This window comes from Podarcis gaigeae (assembly GCF_964106915.1).
Source record: "Podarcis gaigeae genome assembly, chromosome: W".
NCBI lineage: Eukaryota > Metazoa > Chordata > Lepidosauria > Squamata > Lacertidae > Podarcis > Podarcis gaigeae.
The window spans coordinates 11,338,022-11,353,252 of record NC_139695.1 but is presented as its reverse complement, the minus strand read 5'-3'; positions in this window follow the sequence as shown (position 1 = coordinate 11,353,252).

Genomic DNA, 15,231 nt, shown 5'->3' with positions numbered 1-15,231 from the left:
TTCGAACCGCCAACCTTTCGATCGGCAAGTCCTAGGCGCTGAGGCTTTAACCCACAGCGCCACCTGCGTCCCCTTTAACCAATCGGTCCTTTCTAATAATGTTGAGCAGAACCTCCAGGACCGATATAAAAAGCAATGGAGAGATTGGGCAACCCTGTCGTGTTCCTTTCTCAATCTTGAACTCTTCTGTAACTACGTTGTTCACAATTAACTTAGCTTTTTGTTCTGAGTAGATTGCACCTATACCGTTTTCAAAACTTTGGCCTACCCCCATTCCCTGTAAATTTCTCTTCATAAAACTCCATGAAATATTATCAAAGACCAATATATCTAACAACAGAAGGTGAACACCATGATGCAAGGGTGGGTCTTTGAGCAGTGACAAATAACAGCTTGGGGCCCGGAAAGATCCAAGGGACGGTTCACAGAAAAAGGAAAACTGGAGACGAGATCCGTCATGCACTCTCATCATAACTGTCCGATTAGTTTTGGTGGTGTTGTTGTTTTTTGGTGGTTTTTGTGTGTGAGATAACCGCATTCAGGAATCTCGCCACCTGCAGAGTTACAGAAGGATCTGTATCCTGCAAAAGCAGTGCGGCATGTGACTCAACAGGCCTGCCAACCAAGCGCAGTAAAGGAGGACCCAGGAATTTAGTCCTGGCTATGCTATGTAGGGGACAGTTGAACATTATATGTGGAAGAGATTCAACTGTTTTCCCATCGCACTCGCATAGTGGAGACACCAAACCCTTGGAAAATCTGTGGCTCAGCAGGTTTGATGGAAAAACATTGAACCTTGCACGAATAAATGCAAGTCGGTGTGGTACAGATGAAAGAGATGACATGTATGATGGAAGGCCAAGTGGTGGGGTTATTCCGTGATACCTGGGGGAGCAGACACCCCCACCCCTGGAGAGGTTGTGTTGATTTTCAATGTCTGCTAATCTTTGCTCGATAAGGCTTTTGGCTGAGCGTAGGTTCATCTTTAAGGAGTCCGCTGCGGAAATTCCGATGCTCAGAAGTTTGGCATGGATTTTTCCTACCCACGGATTAACAAAGTCATCCCGCCAGAGGCACTGAAAGAGGTAATGGTCGGGAAGCCTATGCCAGCTGGACAGCCAATAGCCAAAGACTCGCTTCCAGATGACAGTCTCCAATGATGCAATCCTTAACTCCAGACGTATGGCTGCGTTGCTCACACACATGGGGAGTTTCAGGAGGCGACGGAGAAACTGATTCTGCAATGTCCCCAGCGATGTTAAATTGGACCCTGGGGCCCAGAGCGGGGCAGCATAACAGAGGGTGGAAACCACTTCAGTGCAGAAGGGATGTGGGAGGCTCCGTCGGCCGCAAAAAATTGGAGTAGAGTATAAAGTATTGTTTTCCCTTTGTTTAGTAAATACTGTATCTGTGGCTTCCAGCTTAGGTTGTAGTGAAAAAAGACTCCCAGGTATTTAAATTTGAAAACCTGTTCTAATTGGACTCCATCTAACTTCCAGCTGTACGTTTTCCGAGACCTGGTAAAGACCAGGACTTTAGATTTCCCATGATTGTCAGATGGTTGAGTTTGCAATAAGCCGCAAAAATCTTTAGAGCTCTGCATAAACCGACTCTAGAGTAGGAAAGGATCGCTGCATCGTCGGCATATAGGAGCAGAGGGCAGCGAAAATCAGCTAGGCGGGGGGCATGAATGTTGGCTTGAGACTCACTCAGAAAGAGCTTCATGTCGCTAATAAACAAGTTGAAGAGGAGTGGGGCCAAAATGCAGCCTTGGCGCACTCCTCTATTTATTGGGACCTCGTTGGATAGGTTTCCCGCCGGTGTGAGTCTCACTCTAGCCGACGTCCCGTGGTGTAATTGGGTTATAAGCCATAACAGCCTTCTATCTATGCCCCATCTCTCTAATTTCTTCCATAGACAGTTTCTTGGGATACTGTCGAAGGCGGCCTTTAGGTCTATGAAAGTGACACATAGGCGCCCCCGACTCAGGGCAGAATATTTTCTGGCAAGATGATACATAATTACCATATGGTCAGTGGTCGAATAATTGTTCCTAAAGCCCGCTTGCTCATGGCCAATCAAATTTGAGTCGTATGCCCAATGGGACAGCTTAGACAGCAAAAATTTTGCATAGATTTTCCCGATAGACAAAAGGCTGATGTTCCGATAGTTCTCTGGGTCAGCAGGGGGACCCTTTTTATGGACTGGTACGATCACGGCCTCCTTCCATGACCTAGGGATAAGCCCCGTAGAATTAATTGCGTCAAAGACTTTGGCCAGAATTTCGGCCCACCACCTCGGTTGCGCAACAATAGCCTCAGCAGGGACTAGATCCGGCCCGGGGGCTTTGCCCGTTTTCAGATCTAGTATCAAGTCCATTATCAGGTCTGGGTCGGTAGAGGGCCACAAAGGTAGATGGTCGGCTCGGAGTTCCGTGGGTGAGTTGGATTCCTCTGCCAAGGAGAAATATTTACTCAAGAATTGTTCCCATGTGGGCGCAGGGATAATCGCCAGTGGGTACTTCCTTCCTCTTTTGTTTATCAGAGCCCAAAATTCCTGTGGTCTGCGGGATCTAGAGGCCGCAATCAAGGCTCGCCAACGCTTTTGGTACCACTCGCGTTTGGCCAGCTTTAAAGTCTGTTTGTATGCTCTTTTGGCTTGTAAATAGGAGGGTGGTAGAGCCTGGGCATTAGAGTTTTTGTATTCATTATAGATGGAATGAAGAAGGGATCTTGCTTGTTTGCAAGAGATGTTAAACCAAGGGGCCCCAGCACTGCAATGCGCCACTTTCGCCTTTTGAGGAGGTGATATAAAAAAAGTGGTAAGGTTTGTTATAAGGTTAAAAAGTTCCAAAACCGAATTGAAATCTTGTAAATCAGTAGTTATTTGAGGTAGATAGGCAATGATTTCCCTATGGAAAAATTCCTGGTATTTTTGGGCCACAGCCTCCGACCATTTGATCCCTCTTATTTTGATCGATGATAAGGTTTCCAGAAGGACTGAGTGTTTATAGTCCTTCTGGCACCGGAACAATGACAAAGTGGTCACTATTGGAAGGTGATCACTGAAATGTTGGTTTTCAACTTGGAAGGAAAGTATATTAACGGCCAAATTTGCAGAGATCAAGAAGTAATCGATGACACTGTTAGATGCTGGTCCCAGGTGAGTGAACTCCCCCGGTATATCGGGGGGGGGGGGGGGGAGGTGCCGTTCAAGAATACTAGATTCAGGCGAATGGCCATTTGGTAAAGGGTCACTCCTGCTTTATTTACTCTGTTGTCCTTTGAAGTTCTAATTCTGGTATGTTCCAAGTCAAAGTTGTCCAAGCATGGGGGAGTCCACCATTTGGACTTGGTTAGTAGGTCCCAATTTGTGGCAATACGAGCATTAAAGTCTCCCCCAATTAAGGAGTACGAGTTAGGGCATTTGGTATGACATGACAATAGGTGATTTTCAAATGATTCCCATCTCCAATCAAGATCAGGTGCTGAGCCTTCAGGGGGGAGATAAACATTAGTAATTAGTAATGAGGACTTCCCTTCTGCGATCAGTCCAGATAGAGCAAAAGGCGGGGAAGCCCGTGCCAGAGTGAATTTGGCGTGAAGTTGGAGTGAGATCCCAATCAAAAGACCCCCTTTGGGGCGACCACCTTTCAAGGAAGGGGATGCCGGAAGAGTTAGAAGATCGAAACCGTCTATGGTAAACTCTTCCTCATCCCATGTTTCTTGGAATAGAATGATATTAAATGAATTTATGTACTTCCTGAATTCGGGATCTGATTTTTTGGTTCTCCAACCAGCAATGTTCCAGCTAAGTATTGATAATGTCAGGTCCTTGTGCTGTCCCGGTAATTGTCACTTTGAGTTGTTTAATAGGTTCTTGGAGGTAGAACGAGGACCCATAAGGAAATCAGTAATTTTAGTTTGTGCGGGTAAGGTCTTCTTCTGTGTTGATTGAATCCATGATTTGGTAACATTAACAGGCAGGGAGGGCTTTGCCGGGGAGGAAGAATTAGGCAAAGTTGGTGAGGTCGGATGCTGTTCATTGAGGTGAGTAGTAGCAAGTCTTTGATGGGCTATACTAGTAGATCCGTCAGAGTTGTCAGTCTTAACCAGGGTAACGCTAAGAGGTGTTCCAGCTTTCTCCGCGTCCACAAATATCAAAACTGCTTTAGTGTTAATATTCACTTGTAATTTTTCTAAAATGTTAATTATGTTCCTTGTGTTATCTGACAAATGTCTCCCCGGGAGAAAGCCTGCTTGATCTTTATGAATTTCTTCTACCAGTACCTTTTTTAATCTTTTAGCCATAATTTCAGCAAAAATTTTGTAGTCCACGTTAAGTAAAGATATGGGGCGGTAGTTCTTAAGCTGCGTCTTCTCCGATTCTGTTTTCGGTATAAGTGTAATGTAAGCTTCTTTCCACGACTCAGGTGCCTTTCTTCCCTCCAGTATTTCATTACAAATTTCCTTCAAAGGATTTACTCACCATTCTTTCAAAGTTCTATAATATCTTGCAGTCAAGCCATCCGGCCCTGGAGATTTGCCCAATTTCATGTTCTGAATGGCTCCTTCCACCTCTTGGTCTGTTATTTTATAATTTAGCATTAATTTGTTCTCTTGAGAGATTTTTTGTAGTCCATTTATTCTCAAAAATCGGTCAATGTCCATTTCTTTCTGAGTCTCCTGTGTATATAGCTGTTTAAAATACTTCTGGAAGCACTTCCTAATCTCCACAGGGTTCTGTATGTTCTTTCCCTCCACTACCAAATTAGTAATAGTGTTAAGTTTTTGTCTTTTTTTTCATTTGCCAAGCCAGCAGTTTCCCACACTTATTAGCTGATTCAAATGTCTTTTGCTTCATCTGTTTAATCTTCCATTCTATTTCCTGATTCATCAATTTCATAAATTGTACTTGATATAACTTTATCTCTCTCAGGATCTCTTGTGATTTCGGTTTTGCCCTCAGTCTCTTTTCTCCTTCCTTTATTTTCTCCAATTTTTTTTTCCTTTTTTCATTTTGGGATCTCTTCTTAATTGCATTTTGTTGTATCAAAAACCCTCTCATAACTGCTTTACTTGCGTCCCAAATCACTCTTTCTTCAGTAGTGGTATTCATATTTATCTCAAAATAGTCTCTCAAGTTTTTTTGGGCCCTTTTAGTCGTTTCCTCATTCCTGAACAAAGAGTCATTCATCCTCCATCTAAAGGAACCAATTGGTGTTAATTCCATTTCCATCTTCACGGCATTATGATCGGAGCAGGTTTTAGGACAAATTTCCACTTTTTTTATCTTCGGGGCCAGTCCCCTAGTTACCCAAATTTGGTCACCAAAATTTTGAATGCTAATAAAGTGATATATGAAAACCAGAAAGCTAAGTTAATAATTAACAATGAAATAACTTGTGCTGATCCCGGGGGGCAGGTTACCATAGGCGTAGTCAAAGTCCGGTCCTGAGTCAATAGCCTGGAAATCAGTCCACAAGGAGCGGGGCGAGGTCCGAAACAGGAAGCTGGGCGGGAAACAGGAGCACTGGAGAGTTAGGTCTGGGTCTGGGCAGGAACAGGAACTCAACAACGATGTTGCTCCCACAACCTGGGACCAGGCCGACTAGCCTTTATCTATTCTGAGGCTAGGGGCGGTCCCGGCCCCCAGGAGACCCGCCTCTCTTGGCCTTAAGGCGAGCACTCCTCCTGGGAGCAACCAGTTCCCTTCGCCTCTCTGCCCTGAGTCTCTGCAGATCAGGAGAGGCTAAAGGGTTACTGGGCCCAGGGGGAGACTCACCTGCAGGCACTGAGTCCTCAACCACTCCTGGAGCCAGAGTGGGATCACCTGATGCCTGCTCCTGAGGATCTAACACAGGTGCAGGTGCTTCAGAATCCAAGCCCTGCCCCAATTCAGCCGGCCCTGGAGGCGGGGACTCCTGTGCAGGCTGGGATTCCTCTGGTTCAGCCTCTGAATCGGAATCCCAGGCCATCACACCATCCCCCCTCCCAAGCCCCCCCCTCAATCGAGGGTCTGGACCCGGCTTGCTGGGGTACGCCGCATGGAAATCTCGGAGGCAAGCAGGTGCGTGGACGTTGGCTGCTGGTTCCCAGGAACGGTCCTCCGGTCCATATCCCTTCCAGTCTATGAGATACTGCAGCTTTCCCCTGTGGTATTGGGAGTCCAGAATGCATTCCACCTCGTACTCAGGCTCCCCCTGAACCAAAACTGGCTGCGGTCGGGGACGGTCCGGGCGGAACTCATCGGGTGGGGCCACCGGACTCAGAAGGGACCTGTGGAATACCGGGTGAACCTTCAGGGTTGCGGGCAACCGGAGACGGAATGCCACAGGCGAGACCTGGTCCACGATAGGAAACGGGCCGGTGAAACGGGCGTCCAGCTTCCGCGAAGGTCGAGAGGGGTGGAGGTGGCGAGTGGAGAGCCATACTAGGTCACCGACATGGAGTTCCGGCCCCACCTGGCGGTGGCGGTCGGCCTGGGCCTTGTACGCCTCCTTGGCCTGGCGCAGTTGCTCCATCAATAGCTGTTGTTGGGACTGGAGCTCCTGGAGCCACTCTGTCACCGCAGGGACCGCGGATGCCGGCAGCACATCCGGAAACAATCGTGGATGAAAACCGTAACTGGCCTGGAACGGGGTCTGCTGGGTGGACGCATTCACCGCGTTGTTGTAAGCGAACTCCGCCAATGCTAGGTGGTCGACCCAGTCATCCTGCTGGTAGCTGCAGTAACACCGGAGGTACTGCTCCAGCACCGCGTTCGCCCGTTCCGTCTGGCCATCGGTCTGTGGGTGGTAGGCTGATGAGAGACAGACCTCTGTCCCGAGGGCCTGGTGCAAAGCTCGCCAGAACCGGGATGTGAACTGAACGCCCCGGTCGGACACCACACGCTCAGGTAGGCCATGCAGGCGGAAAACATGCTGGAGGTACAGCTGAGCGGTTTCCTTAGCTGAGGGTACGGATGGGCAGGGAGCACAGTGCACCATCTTAGTGAAATGGTCAGAGAAAACTAGGAGGCAGGTATAGCCACGAGACGGGGGTAAGTCCACTACAAAGTCAAGAGAAACTGTATGCCAAGGACGTGGTGGAACTAGCAACGGCTGAAGAAGGCCGGGGGGTCGCCCGGATGGGCCCTTGGCCCGCCGGCAGACATCACAACCAGCGACGTAGTGAGCCACGTCAGCCTTCAGGCAGGGCCACCAAAACTCACGGCTTACCAGATGGGTGGTCCGATACCGTCCAAAGTGTCCCGCGGCTGGGGCATCATGGGTCATCCGGAGAACCTCAGCCCGCAGTGGCCCAGGCGGGATGTATAGGCGACCGTGGTGCAGCAGAAGGCCCTGATGCAAGACCAGCCCTGGATACTGAGGGCATGACCCTTCGGCCAGTTCCCGGAGTCGTTCCTGGGCCCAAGCATCGACCCGCTGCTGTTGCAGCACCCGAGCCTGCAGTGGTTCCACCTCCTGGGTGGCCAGGAAAGCCGCCGGTGGCAGGATCGTGGTAGGTGCTGCTTGCTGTACCGTGTCTGCGTTGTCTTCAGGTTTCCGGGACAGGGCATCCGCCTTCAGGTTTTGGGAACTCGGGATGTAGCGGATCCAGAACTGGAACCGGGAAAAGAACAACGCCCACTGGATCTGCCTTTGGTTCAGATTGCGGGTGGTCTGAAGGTACTCCAGGTTCCGGTGGTCGGTTCTCACCTCCACCGGGTGTCGTGCCCCCTCAAGATGGTGGCGCCAGACCTCAAAGGCCACCTTGATGGCCAGTAGTTCCCGCTCCCACATGGTATAGTTACGCTCCGCTGGAAGGAGCTGGCGGGAATAGTAGGCGCAGGGTAGGAGTGGCGCATCAGGTCCGAACTGCTGAGACAAGACGGCACCGAGAGCCGTACTGGAGGCATCGGTCTCTACCACAAAGGGTCGAGAGGGATCAGGGTGTTGCAAGATCGGCGCTCTCTGGAAACAGGCCTTCAACCCCTGAAACGCATCCTCTGCCTCCTTGTCCCAGGAAAACGGCGTCTTGGGGCGCAGTAGCCGGGTCAATGGGATGGTGCGATGAGCGTAATCTGCAATGAAGGTCCGGTAATAGTTGGCGAACCCCAGGAACCGCTGTAGGTCCTTGCGGTTCCGAGGTGCCGCCCATTCCCGAACCGCTGCCACCTTTCCAGGATCCATCTGCACCCCATCTGGAGAGAGTCGGTGACCAAGGAAGTCCACTGACCGCTGATGGAACTCGCACTTGCTGAGCTTTGCATACAGGCGGTGCTCTCGCAAGCGCTGCAGCACGGTCCGGACATGATTCTCGTGGCGAGCCGGGTCACGGGAGAAGACCAGAATGTCATCCAAGTACACCACCACGTACTTGTCTAGCAAGTCCTGGAACACATGGTTAATGTACCGTTGGAACACAGCGGGCGCGTTGCACAAACCGAAGGGCATCACCAGGTATTCGAACTGTCCGTACCGGGTCCCGAATGCTGTCTTCCACTCATCACCGGCTCGGATCCGAATCAAATTGTAGGCCCCCCGGAGGTCTAGCTTGGTGAACACCTGCGCCCCTTGCACCCGCTCCAGCAACTCCGAAATAAGGGGCAAGGGGTACCGGTCTGGGATGGTAATTTTGTTCAGGGCCCGATAATCATAGCAAAGGCGGAGCTCCCCACATTTCTTCTTAACAAAGAGCACTGGCGCAGCGGTGGGAGAGGTAGAAGGCCTAATGAAACCATGCTCCAGGTTCTTGCGCAAGAAGTCTTGCAAAGCCTCGCGCTCTGGCTCTGTAAGAGAGTATAAGCGACTCACCGGTAGAGGCGCTCCGGGCTGGAGGTCTATGCCGCAGTCAAAAGACCGATGCGGCGGCAGCTGGTCTGCCCCCCGTTCCTCGAACACGTCGTGATAGTCCCGGTACTCAGCGGGGAGCGTAGATGCAGCCTCCTCAGAGGGCGCAGCTGTTAGCATTTCGGTTTGGGCGTGGGAGCTTGGGTCTGGGAAGTGCACAGTCCGTTTGACCCAGTCAATCTGCACATTGTGAGCCTCCAGCCAGTCCACCCCGAGCACCAGGGGGAACCGGGGCATGGAGGCAATGTCCAAGGTTCGCATCTCCCGGTGCTGCTGGAGACACAGGACCAGGGGCTGGGTCTCCTGAGTAACGGCACCTGAACGCAGGAGCCGTCCATCAATTGCCTCCAACTGTACCGGTTCTGGCTTGTTCTGAAGTGGCACCCGATGATGGACAGCAAAGGCAGCGTCCATATACGAGCGGGTTGCCCCCGAATCCACCAGAGCATGGGTAAGGATCCAGGGCCCACCTGGAGGGTATAGACGTACTGGAACCATAAGGTGTTGCAATTCAATTGGTGCGGGCCCATTCTGCGCTGTTTGGGACCCTAGGTAGCCAGGGCCATCAGCTACTGGGGGTTGGCGGTTTCCCTGTGGCTGGCGTTTCTCAGGACAGGACCGGGCGTAGTGTCCGCTTCCGCCACAGTAGAGACATAGATTCCCCTCCCGACGCCGCACCTTCTCCGCGGGGGAGAGGCGTGGCCGCACTGCCCCAAGCTGCATAGGCTCCTCCGATGACTCGGCTGCGGCTGTGGAGCTGCTAGTAGAAACTGGCGCCGAGAACTGGAAGTGCCAGCGACCCCAGGCCTGGCGACGGTCCTCCAGCCGATCGTCTATTTGCAGACTCCGTTGAATGAGGGCGTCTAGTGTGGTGGGGCGTTCCATTGTGGCCAGCTGGTCCAGTATCTCGTCTGAAAGCCCCTCGAGATACTGGTCCCGAAGAGCAGAGTCATTCCAGGTCAAGTCCTGTGCCAGCAGCCGGAACTCCGTGGTGTATGCGGCCACAGTGGACTTGCCCTGTTTCAACCGCCTGATTGCCCGGTTGGCTTGACTCCCCTTCTGGGGGTTACCAAACGCGGCCTCCAAAAGATTGCAAAACCCCATATAGTCTATCAGCAAGGGGGTGTCTTGCCTGAGCAGCGGCAACGCCCATTTGGCCGCCTGGTCCTTTAACAAACTAATCAAAAAGTGTACCTTGGTGCGGTCGTCAGGGAAGTTCCGAGCTCTCCCTTGAATATACAACTTGGCCTGGGCAAGGAACATGGGGAAGCTGGCCGGGTCCCCATCAAATTTCTCTGGCAAAGCCACTGGGTACTTGCCAGGAGCCGGGGCGTCGGCCCCAGGAGCCGGTAGGGCGTCCAACCGCTGCTGAAGTGCCGTGACCACATCGCTGAGCTGCTGCACGGTGTGGGTCAAGGCCTGGTTCTCCTGGGCCAATGCCACCAGGGCAGCTGCTTGGTCGGCCATGGCTTCTGGCTTTTCCCGAACGCACCCCAACGAAGGGGGAGTGCGGGCTGGTGGGAGCAAACTGTGCTGATCCCGGGGGGCAGGTTACCATAGGCGTAGTCAAAGTCCGGTCCTGAGTCAATAGCCTGGAAATCAGTCCACAAGGAGCGGGGCGAGGTCCGAAACAGGACGCTGGGCGGGGAACAGGAGCACTGGAGAGTCAGGTCTGGGTCCAGGCAGGAACAGGAACTCAACAACGATGTTGCTCCCACAACCTGGGACCAGGCCGACTAGCCTTTATCTATTCTGAGGCTAGGGGCGTTCCCGGCCCCCAGGAGACCCGCCTCTCTTGGCCTTAAGGCGAGCACTCCTCCTGGGAGCAACCAGTTCCCTTCGCCTCTCTGCCCTGAGTCTCTGCAGATCAGGAGAGGCTAAAGGGTTACTGGGCCCAGGGGGAGACTCACCTGCAGGCACTGAGTCCTCAACCACTCCTGGAGCCAGAGTGGGATCACCTGATGCCTGCTCCTGAGGATCTAACACAGGTGCAGGTGCTTCAGAATCCAATCCCTGCCCCAATTCAGCCGGCCCTGGAGGCGGGGACTCCTGTGCAGGCTGGGATTCCTCTGGTTCAGCCTCTGAATCGGAATCCCAGGCCATCACATAACTGAAGAATTCTAAATTGAAAGAGGCACCAGACAAGGATTTCCTCAATCCCCACTTTTGTTTATTATGACGCTGGAAACACTCCTAATAGCGATAAGAAAGGACCCAAAAATAAAGGGGATTAGTCTAGGTAATAGACAATATAAAGTTAAAGCATTTGCGGACGATGTAATCATTACTATGGAAAACCCAGAAGAAAGTATACAAGAAGCCCTAAAGAAATTGTTTGAGTATGGAGAAGTATCAGGCTTTAAGTTTAATAATAAAAATCTATATTATTAACGAAAAATATGGGGGTAAAGGAACAGGAAGAATTGGAAAGAGTAACAGACCTTAAAATCACCATGAAAGTTAAGTATTTGGGGATCTGGATCACAAATAAAAATACCAATTTGTGAAGAAGTGGAAGGAATTAAAAGGATATCTAAATAAATGGAATAAATTGAATTTGTCTTTATGGGGAAGGATAATCCTTGATAAAAAATGTCAATTCTACCAAAAATGCTCTTCCTTTTCCAGACGATCCCAATAATTATCGGGACAAAATGTTTTAAAGGTTGGCAAAGGGATCTTTCTAATTTTATCGGGGAAGGTAAGAAGCCAAGAGTAAGGTTCAAAGTACTGATGGAGCCTAGAGAAAGGGGCGGGTTCGCAGTCCCAAACCTCAAACTGTATTTTGAGGCTGCATGCATGACATGACTGAAAGATTGGATGTTACTGCCAGATACTGAAATCTTAGACCTGGAGGGCTGGGACAAAGTTTTTGGGTGGCATGGCTACCTGGGTCACGATAAAATAAAAGCACATAGAGGATTCACTAATTGTAATGGTTCTAGGGGTTGCTCGTGCGTAAATCGGCGCCACACCTGGCTGGGTTGCCTGAGTGAACCCTTTCTGTCCGGACAACCACTCGCCCGTGGCTGTCTCAATTGCTGGCAGAATCTGTCAGTGGGCGTTTCTTGAACTTCTTCCAGCAAAGAAACTCTTTGACGCCTAGTCTCCGCCTACTCTCCCTGCGCGGAAGCCTTCTGCGCAGGGAGGGTGTGGGCAGCAGAGGACCCGTGCTCTCCCCGCTGGTCCCCGGCGAGGAGTCGTGGAGCCACCTCGCCGATTCCTCCATCTGCCCCCCTTCTCCACTGGTGCTACGCTGATTTCCTTCCCCAGAAGATGGGCTGCTTCTCTCCCTCCCGGGACGCTCTCCGGAATCCCTCTGGAGCCCTCCTTCTCCCTCTGGCTCCGATGGCAGTTACCTGACATCCACCTCTTCCCCAGGACCCCCTCAACCCCCGGCGTGATCTTCCGATTCAACTTCGTCTCTTTCCTCGGCCGACGATGCGGGGAACCCCCTGAAGGAGCTGTCATCATCCTCTGAGGATTCAAAACCAGCCTCCCACCCGCTCAGATCTCTCCCCGCAGGGTGGACCTCCCAGTCTGATTCTTCTCCCTCTGACACCTCCCCTCCCTCCTCTTCGGAGGCAGGAAAACCCACAAAGTCCCCTTCGTCGTCTGTGGGTCCAAATTCTTCCTCCCAGAATCTCGCTAGTGGTTTTGGCTTATCCGGGAACAAGCTATGGAATTCTTCCACCAGATAGCCGTCATTGATTGATTCAGTGCGGACCCACGTGTTTTCTGACCTGGGTTCTCGATCCCAAGCTACCAAGTACTCCACCTGGCGACCTCGCCACCTTGAATCGAGTATTTCCGTGGCTTGGTTGCAGTGTTCCCTCTCCTCTACCTGCGGGTGGGTGGTGACTCCTCCCTCCCGCCCCGGAAATTCCCGCCCCTCCCTGTACGGTGAAAGTAGGGACCTATGGAACACCGGATGTATCTTCATGCTGTCAGGCAACTTGAGTTTGAATGCCACTGGGTTCACCGGATGTGTTACCTCAAAAGGCCCCAGCCGCCTCGGCTGCAACTTCTTGCACCCTCCCTTTAGGGGTAACCCTTGGGTTAACGACCACACCCGGTCTCCCACCCGTATGGCCTCCCCCTCCCGACGGTGCTTGTCCGCCTGCCTCTTGTAAACTTCCTTGGCCCGCTCCAGGTTCATCTTGAGTTTCTGGTGCAAGGCCTCCATTTCTTCTACAAATTGCTCAGCCGCGGGTACACTCCATCCTTCCTCCCCCCTCCCCGGGAAGGCCCTGGGGTGACACCCATAACTGGCCATGAACGGGCTCATTCCTGTGGACACATGTTTAGCGTTATTGTACGCAAATTCAGCCAAAGCTAGTTTCTCTACCCAATCGTTCTGTCTCTCGCTGACGTAGCAGCGTAGGTATTGCTGGAGTATACTGTTTGCTCTTTCTGCTTGTCCATTGGTTTCTGGGTGCCTCGCCGTCGAGAAGCTCACCTCGACCTGTAGCAAGCTCATGAGCTTCCTCCAGAACCTGGAAGTAAATTGTTTCCCGCGATCCGAGATTACCCTCAAGGCAGTCCCATGCAGCCTGAAGATGTGATCCACAAACAACCTGGCTGTCTCCTCTGCCGTTACCGCGTGTGAGCAAGCTATGAAATGGCACTGTTCAAGCTATGAAATTAGCAGATCGACTACTACCATGACTGCTGTCTTCCCCCTTGACTTGGGCAAATCTTTCATAAAATCAATGGACACCACCTCCCAGGGCCTTCCCGGTGTAGGTAAGGGTTCCAGTAACCCTGCGGGGGCAGCCCTCTCCCCCTTTGCCCTCTGGCATCAGTCGCACCCTCGTACATATTCCCGTACGTCTTCCCTCACCTTTGGCCACCAGAACTGCCTGGTGACGAGCAGCATGGTCTTGTGCTGTCCAAAGTGCCCAGCTGTTGGGTTGTCATGGAGTTGTTTAAGTACCTTCCCCCTCAAGATCTCCCCCGGTACATACAGTGCCCCCTTATAGTACAGTAGCCCTTCCTTTTCCTCAAACCCTCCATGGTCTTCCCTTCCGTCCCGGAGTTCCTTATTTTTGCTTGAGCGAACGCGTTGTCTCTAGTAAGCCTTGCCAGTTCTCGTTTCCCAACCAACGCTCCCCCACACACCTACCGGTCCTCGGGAAACACGTGTCGGATCTCGGGTGGTCCCTCTCCTTCCATGTACTCCGGTTTCCAGGAGAGAGCATCTGCTCTTACATTTTCCTCTCCCGGCACGTATCTGATCTCGAAGGAAAACTTGGCGAACTCCTGGGCCCATCAAATCTGTCTCTGGTTGAGCACTTGCGCGGTCCGCCAGTATTCCAAGTTCTTGTGGTCAGTACAAACCTGGATCTACTGCCGCGCCCCTATCAACAGATGTCTCCATTGCCAAAACGCCACATAGATCGCAAGCAGTTCTCGGTCATACACTGTGTAGTTTTGCTCTGACTTGCTCAGCTTCCTTGAGAAAAAAGCACACGGCCTCCAGCCCTGCTTGGCCCCGGGCTGCAAAAGGACCGCTCCAACGGCTCGGTCGGACGTGTCCGTCTCCAGTCTCATGGGCTTCTCCAGATCAACGTGCAGGAGCTGCTCTTCCGAAGCGAACGCCTTCTTCAGTCTTTCAAAGGATTGCTGGGCACTTTCTGTCCACGCGAACTTCTTTTTGCTACTAAGACAGTCTGTTATGGCTCTGTCAAGTGAGCGAAGTTCTTTATGAACTTCCTGTAGAAGTTGCTGAACCCTAAGAACCTCTGCACATCCTTCCGGGTTTTGGGGGCTTTCCATTCCAGCACTGCTTTCACCTTGCCTGGGTCCATAGCCAGGCCCTTGTCTGACAACCTGTACCCCAGAAACTCGACCTCTCTGGCGTGAAATTGGCATTTTTCCAGCTTGACCCACAACAACAGATGCTTCTGCAATCTCTGTAGCACTTCCCTGACGTCTCTGACGTGTTGCTTCTCATTGTCTGAATAGATTAAGACGTCATCCAAAAAGGCTACGCAATTCTTGTACAGCAGGGGCCCCAACACGTGGTGCATGAATGCTTGAAAGCAGGCGGACCCCGATTGTAATCCAAATGGCATGACTAAGTACTCAAAAGCCCCCAGGGGGTGAACATGGTTGTTTTCCATTCGTCCCCCTCCCTTATCCTAATCAAATTGTATGCTCCCCTGAGGTCCAGCTTGGTAAAAATCTTCCCCTGCCTCACCCATGTTAAAATGTCGTCAATCCTGGGCATTGGGAAGGTCACGGGTTCTGACACCAGGTTCAAGGCCCGGTAATCCACGACTAATCTGGGCTGATTAGTCTCTTTTTTTTCCACAAAGAACACCAGACTGTCCCCCACCGCCTTTGATTCCCTGCCGCAACTCCTGCATCTCCTGGTTGGACATGGGATACAGCTT